Raw genomic sequence first — 7,003 nt, forward strand, 5'->3', positions numbered from 1 at the left:
TATCTACAATATAATATAAATATAAGTGCACAGTTTTAAGTGAGTGAGAGTAAATATAGAGCAGTATAAGATGCAAGAGCAATACAACAGTGCAGGTGATCATTGTGCAAGTAAAGCAGTGCAAGTAAGCAGGAGTCCAAGCTGAGCGTTAATGTAACACATAGAGTTACAGGTTACAGGTTACAAGTGTCCTGTCAGCAAAAAAAGGGGGGGTGTGGGGGAAAGGGAGAGTGTCAGTGTGGTTTCCGGGCTTTGTTAACCAGGCTGGTGGCAGATGGGAAAAAACTGTTCTTGTGGCGTGAGGTTTTGGTCCGGATGGACCGCAGCCTCCTGCCAGAGGGGAGAGTCTCAAAGAGTCTGTGACCGGGGTGGGAGGGATCAGCCAGAATCTTCCCTGCCCGCTTCAGGGTCCTGGAGGTGTACAGTTCCTGGAGCGACAGTAGACTGCAGCCAATCACCTTCTCAGCAGACCGAATGACATGCTGCAGCCTGCCCTTATCCTTGGCTGTAGCAGCGGCGTACCAGATGGTGATGGAGGAGGTGAGGATGGACTCAATGATGGCTGTGTAGAAGTGCACCATCATAGTCTTTGGCAGGTTGAATTTCTTCAGCTGCCGCAGGAAGAACATCCTCTGCTGGGCTTTCTTGATGAGGGAGCTGATGTTTGGCTCCCACTTGAGATCCTGGGAGATGATGGTTCCCAGGAAGCGGAAAGATTCCACAGTGTCAATTGTGGAGTCACAGAGGGTGATGGGGGCAGGTGGTGCTGGGTTCTGCCTGAAGTTCACAACCATCTCCACTGTCTTTAGAGCGTTGAGCTCAAGGCTGTTCTGGCTGCACCAGTCCAACAGATGGTCCACCTCCCATCTGTATGCGGACTCGTCACCATCAGAGATGAGTCCGATCAGGGTGGTGTCGTCCGCAAACTTCAGAAGCTTGACAGACTGGTGACTGGAGGTGCAGCTGTTGGTGTACAGGGAGAAGAGCAGAGGAGAGAGAACACAGCCTTGGGGGGAACCGGTGCTGATGGTCAGGGAGTCAGAGACGTGCTTCCCCAGCCTCACGCGCTGCTTCCTGTCAGACAGGAAGTCAGTGATCCACCTGCAGGTGGAGTCGGGCACACTCAGCTGGGAGAGCTTCTCCTGTAGCAGAACTGGGACGATGGTGTTGAAGGCAGAGCTGAAATCCACAAACAGGATCCTGGCGTAGGTTCCTGTGGAGTCCAGGTGCCGGAGGATGAAGTGAAGGGCTAAGTTGACTGCATCATCTACAGACCTGTTGGCTCTGTAGGCAAACTGCAGGGGGTCAAGGAGGGGGTCGGTGATGTCTTTTAGTTGTGATATATTGTTAAAATATTTTGAAAAAATGTTTTGAAATTCAACTTATCTTCAGATGTACTGGCAAAAAAGGATAATGCAAGAAGACAATTTTAAAAATATTCATGTAAATTACTGGGGGGCTACATTTAAAAAAAAGAAACTAAATGTTACACTGTGAGACTTAATTTGTTTTTTTTTATCTGTAGCGTGACAGGATTTAGACATTTAAGTCCTCAAACACCTTTTACATACAGTTTATAAGGTGGTCATACTTTGTATAACAAGTAACTATGCTCCAAATGTTCATAGCGTAGCTTGATCCATCTGTAAGCTTGCCTTAGGCTTTTTGGATGTGTTAGTGGATATGATACCGCTCCCTTGCGGTCTGACATCTGTGTTTGGAAAATGTGTCGAGTTTTGGCTCAGCCTCCATCTCTTATGCAGACATTTAAACAAACTCTACATTTTTCTACATCTTTTTTCTTCTGCGTGTACAACTAATCCATTCTGTAAAATCTCCCATATTAACAAAAGAATGACATAACAGGACTCTACTGTGCAGTTCAGCAAAGTATGAGGAAAACTGTGACAGGAGGAGGTATTGTTGCACTGGAAACCAATTTCAAAAACGGGGCTCTGATTACAGCTGCTGAGTTGAACCTCTGAACAGCTCAATTTGTCACTGACCCTGTTACATTGTGGGAGCTTAGTTCATGCAGTGACCCATCTTTGATGACACATGTGCAGCAACCATAACCCCAGCGGCTGGACACTCAGAGCCTCTTATGTGGACTAATTATTTGAATTTAGAGATAAATGTTTCCTATTTAGAGGTCGCATCTGATGAATGTAGGTGGAAAACAATGACAAGCGGCCATGTAGCACTTCAGTTCTCCCTGTATTGTGTGCGTGAGTGAGTGTATGAGGCTTTTCTGTGTGGGAATTTGTGTGGGAAGAGCGTTGTCGTTTCTTTCATCAGGCATGTCAGACCTTAAATTGGACAAACAACAATCTCTGTTGGAAACCTTCAATCACTGGGTGCCAGGTTCATCATGCTTCATGGTTTCCTCTGTTTTTTGTAGATGATCATAGCAGTGGCTGAACGCAAACACTGACATGAGTTTTTGTGTTTTGTCCAAACAGTTTACATAATCAGTCATGGAGATCTCATTTGTGCCCTGGGGATGACTAATAAAGGTATAATCTTGTTTATTAACTGTGAGTGTTGTTTGGCAGAGAATTATTTTTCCACTTTGCACATCCATTTGCTTTTGTTGCAGAATGTGTTGTAATTGTACCCAAAGAAACATTTTTCGAATGCAATCTTTTTTGTTCCAAAAGCTTGGTGGTGCAGTAACTGCAGATAGTCCATGAACTCTCTCCAGTGAACAATGCACAACTGTAGCATATCTCATAACCACATATTATTTAAAGTTATAGCTGTATCTTAATCTTCCAGAATGATTTGACTGTGACAGTTTTATCAAGAAATTAACTGTTTACTCAAATGCCTGTTTCAAAACTCTGCAACATGTTTAGAAAATTATTTGCCCTCATACACTCACCCATCCACCCCTCCTGAGTGGGGGTGCACAATGCAGTTGTATAATAAAGAAAATAGTCAAACTAAACAGATCATACAGTTTTTTTTTACTGTTTTTTCTTCCAACCTCAAGACTTCGAGCTAAAGATAAATCCTCAAAATACCAGTGAAAACATATAAAAAGCTTGTTGGCAGTTATAGGGAGGGTCTGATTGCTGTAAGGCTATTTAAGATTTTTCCAGTGATTCCTAAAACTGTATAAGTAATTTTCAACATGCCATTTAATAAATAAAATAAAACAGAAGAATTGGCTTGTTTTTTAAATAAAAATTAAAAAAAACTCTTGTTAAGTGAAAACAATTTTAAATCAAACATCTTTTAGAGGGATGAATCATTTTTACCTTAACTGTATTTCATACAATACAGTGAAATCTTGACTTTTACACTGCTATCTGACTTGATATTTATGTAAGTGGTCTGTCTGCCGAGGTAACTGTTTTAAATTCAGACTGAATATATGTCACTTCAGTTTGAGGGTAAATTAAGGACTTTGTGGGTTTCAGACCAATGACTTGATATAAATGAATGTTCTTATATAGGGCATTCAGGGAAAATAAATGCAGTGTAATGCCTAAAAAATTCAGCTTCCAGCAACTCAAAAGTTGCTGAATGAATGAATTTGGGGTGTCTATGCCAACCGGTGAGCAATGTCAGCCAAAAAGAAACTGCAGCATACGTAGCACAAAACTAATCTACCGTTTCATATTGAGAATCAATGGGACTTATCGCAGCAATAACTCATTCAGTGATATTTGCACCAGTTGAATTTAGATTTGGCATAAACAAGAGAGCGAGGAGAAAAGTGAGCGCTGCAATGTCACCTGTCAACACGCTCGGAAGTCAGTGGGGCGAGCCAGACGCAAGCCAAACTTTGCGCTGTCTGTGAATACAAAATGTCTTGACTGTGACATTTACTGAAAGCCTTATCCCTGCCAAGACAAAACATGGAGAATATTCAGCTTGTTGTGTTAACAGACGTTTATTTGAAAGATTAATAAACTGTTAATACAGCGACTGATGGCTTCTCTGATTCTTTTTATATTCTGATATGAATGCCAAAATTAGCTGTAAAAGGAAATGTTTCTTTGTTTAACTATTTAAAGGAAGGGATGTTGTATACAACTTCACTGATAAGATAAAACCGCCTAATTAAGCCTCATGGGAAAAAGTGTTCAATATTGCAAGTTTAATGTAGAGAGTCCTAACTGGAAAACAAAAAATAGCTTTTGACAAGGAAATGTAAAAACAGACCTGGCAGAGTCACAAACCAGATCTGCAGAGTACAAAACCTCTGATTATGATAAAAAACAAAACATTAAGTTACAAATCTGGCATCATTGAGACTGAACAAAAGCAGCTCAACTCTGAACTATTTATGGAAAAAGTAGCTGAGATATGAAAGCATCCCTTTTCTATTCGGTTCCCGCAAACATTTGTTGTATGTTGCTCTCCTATGGATGCTGGCAACCAGTGTTTATGCTCAGTAATCCCCTGAGCTCTTCTGTGCTGCTCTGTCACTCTGCCATCAGCCTGGATTTTATCACACATTAGGGAGGTACGTCTTATAAGGTGGTAGAGCTGCGGAACATTTTGGACCCCAAACATAGATACACTGAACGACTTAAACCGTATTTAGCCAGGCTGTTCAGTTTAAAAGAGGAAGAACATCCATCACTGATGAAGGAAAAGCTGCTGCTCCGAAAGGTCGTGCTGTTTAATCTAAGGATGCAGAGCAGAAACGCAGAGTTGCAATGTCTGTGGAGTGGTTAGTCTGTTACATGAATAGCCTCAACAAGGGCACACTTACACTTTGGGTACAGCTTGACTTTATGGCTAAGAAAATGTTGTACGATGAGCGAACCAAGGTAAAGCAGAAGGTAGAAAAAAAGACTGTGCAGCAGAATTACCTCGTATGATACTTCTGTCTTTTCACTTGTATCTAAACAGATCCTCGTTTGCACAAAAATTATACTTCAGGAATATTATAGATTCCCCAGAGAAGCTTTGAGCAAGTCTTTTACAAAGTATGCAAATTGAATCACTACAGTTACAGAAAGGACAAGGCTGGCATTCTTCATGCGACAAATACCCTGAAGAGACTGAACCAACACTGAATTTATCCAGCTGGCAGAAATTTGATGCAAAAACTCGGCTCAGCTTTGGAAAATTTCTCTTCATCTCTGCAAAGTCAAATGTCATCAAAAAAACTATTTGAATAAGTAATAATTTTGCAGTTTAGGACAAATATATTAATAAAAAAATTAAGCTAGTGTGTAAACAAAAAACATAACAGCTATCCAAAAAGTATTTGACAGTTTGGAAAACATTCCATTGAGAAACCCTTTATGCAAATGTTCGACCGAAGGAATGGTTCTTTTTAAATAGAAATGTGAATACTCGATGGTCTTCTGTCTGGATGTACACTAACTGAAATATTTCAGGTCTTTTATTGTCTTAATACGGATGATTTTGGCATACAGCTCATGAAAACCCAAAATTCCTATCTCACAAAATTAGCATATTTCATCCGACCAATAAAAGAAAAGTGTTTTTAATACAAAAAACGTCAACCTTCAAATAATCATGTACAGTTATGCACTCAATACTTGGTCGGGAATCCTTTTGCAGAAATGACTGCTTCAATGCGGCGTGGCATGGAGGCAATCAGCCTGTGGCACTGCTGAGGTCTTATGGAGGCCCAGGATGCTTCGATAGCGGCCTTTAGCTCATCCAGAGTGTTGGGTCTTGAGTCTCTCAACGTTCTCTTCACAATATCCCACAGATTCTCTATGGGGTTCAGGTCAGGAGAGTTGGCAGGCCAATTGAGCACAGTGATATCATGGTCAGTAAACCATTTACCAGTGGTTTTGGCACTGTGAGCAGGTGCCAGGTCGTGCTGAAAAATGAAATCTTCATCTCCATAAAGCTTTTCAGCAGATGGAAGCATGAAGTGCTCCAAAATCTCCTGATAGCTAGCTGCATTGACCCTGCCCTTGATAAAACACAGTGGACCAACACCAGCAGCTGACACGGCACCCCAGACCATCACTGACTGTGGGTACTTGACACTGGACTTCTGGCATTTTGGCATTTCCTTCTCCCCAGTCTTCCACCAGACTCTGGCACCTTAATTTCCGAATGACATGCAGAATTTGCTATCATCCGAAAAAAGTACTTTGGACCACTGAGCAACAGTCCAGTGCTGCTTCTCTGTAGCCCAGGTCAGGCGCTTCTGCCGCTGTTTCTGGTTCAAAAGTGGCTTGACCTGGGGAATGCGGCACCTGTAGCCCATTTCCTGCACACGCCTGTGCATGGTGGCTCTGGATGTTTCTACTCCAGACTCAGTCCACTGCTTCCGCAGGTCCCCCAAGGTCTAGAATCGGCCCTTCTCCACAATCTTCCTCAGGGTCCGGTCACCTCTTCTCGTTGTGCAGCATTTTCTGCCACACTTTTTCCTTCCCACAGACTTCCCACTGAGGTGCCTTGATACAGCACTCTGGGAACAGCCTATTCGTTCAGAAATTTATTTCTGTGTCTTACCCTCTTGCTTGAGGGTGTCAATAGTGGCCTTCTGGACAGCAGTCAGGTCGGCAGTCTTACCCATGATTGGGGTTTTGAGTGATGAACCAGGCTGGGAGTTTTAAAGGCCTCAGGAATCTTTTGCAGGTGTTTAGAGTTAACTCGTTGATTCAGATGATTAGGTTCATAGCTCGTTTAGAGACCCTTTTAATGATATGCTAATTTTGTGAGATTGGGATTTTGGGTTTTCATGAGCTGTATGCCAAAATCATCCGTATTAAGACAATAAAAGACCTGAAATATTTCAGTTAGTGTGCAATGAATCTAAAATATATGAATGTTAAATTTTCATCATGACATTATGGAAAATAATGAACTTTATCACAATATGCTAATATTTTTGTATATCTGTTAATCTGGCCACAAACACTTCTACACCTCCTCAGTTTAACAGTTTGCACTGAGAAAAACAAACAAGTTTAATGTGGGAGGAACACATCCATTTATATTGCATCCAGAGAATGGATGTAAAAACGAGAAAGACCATTAAGTTTGTGGTAGT

Source organism: Girardinichthys multiradiatus, chromosome X, assembly GCF_021462225.1.
Source record: "Girardinichthys multiradiatus isolate DD_20200921_A chromosome X, DD_fGirMul_XY1, whole genome shotgun sequence".
Classification (NCBI taxonomy): domain Eukaryota; kingdom Metazoa; phylum Chordata; class Actinopteri; order Cyprinodontiformes; family Goodeidae; genus Girardinichthys; species Girardinichthys multiradiatus.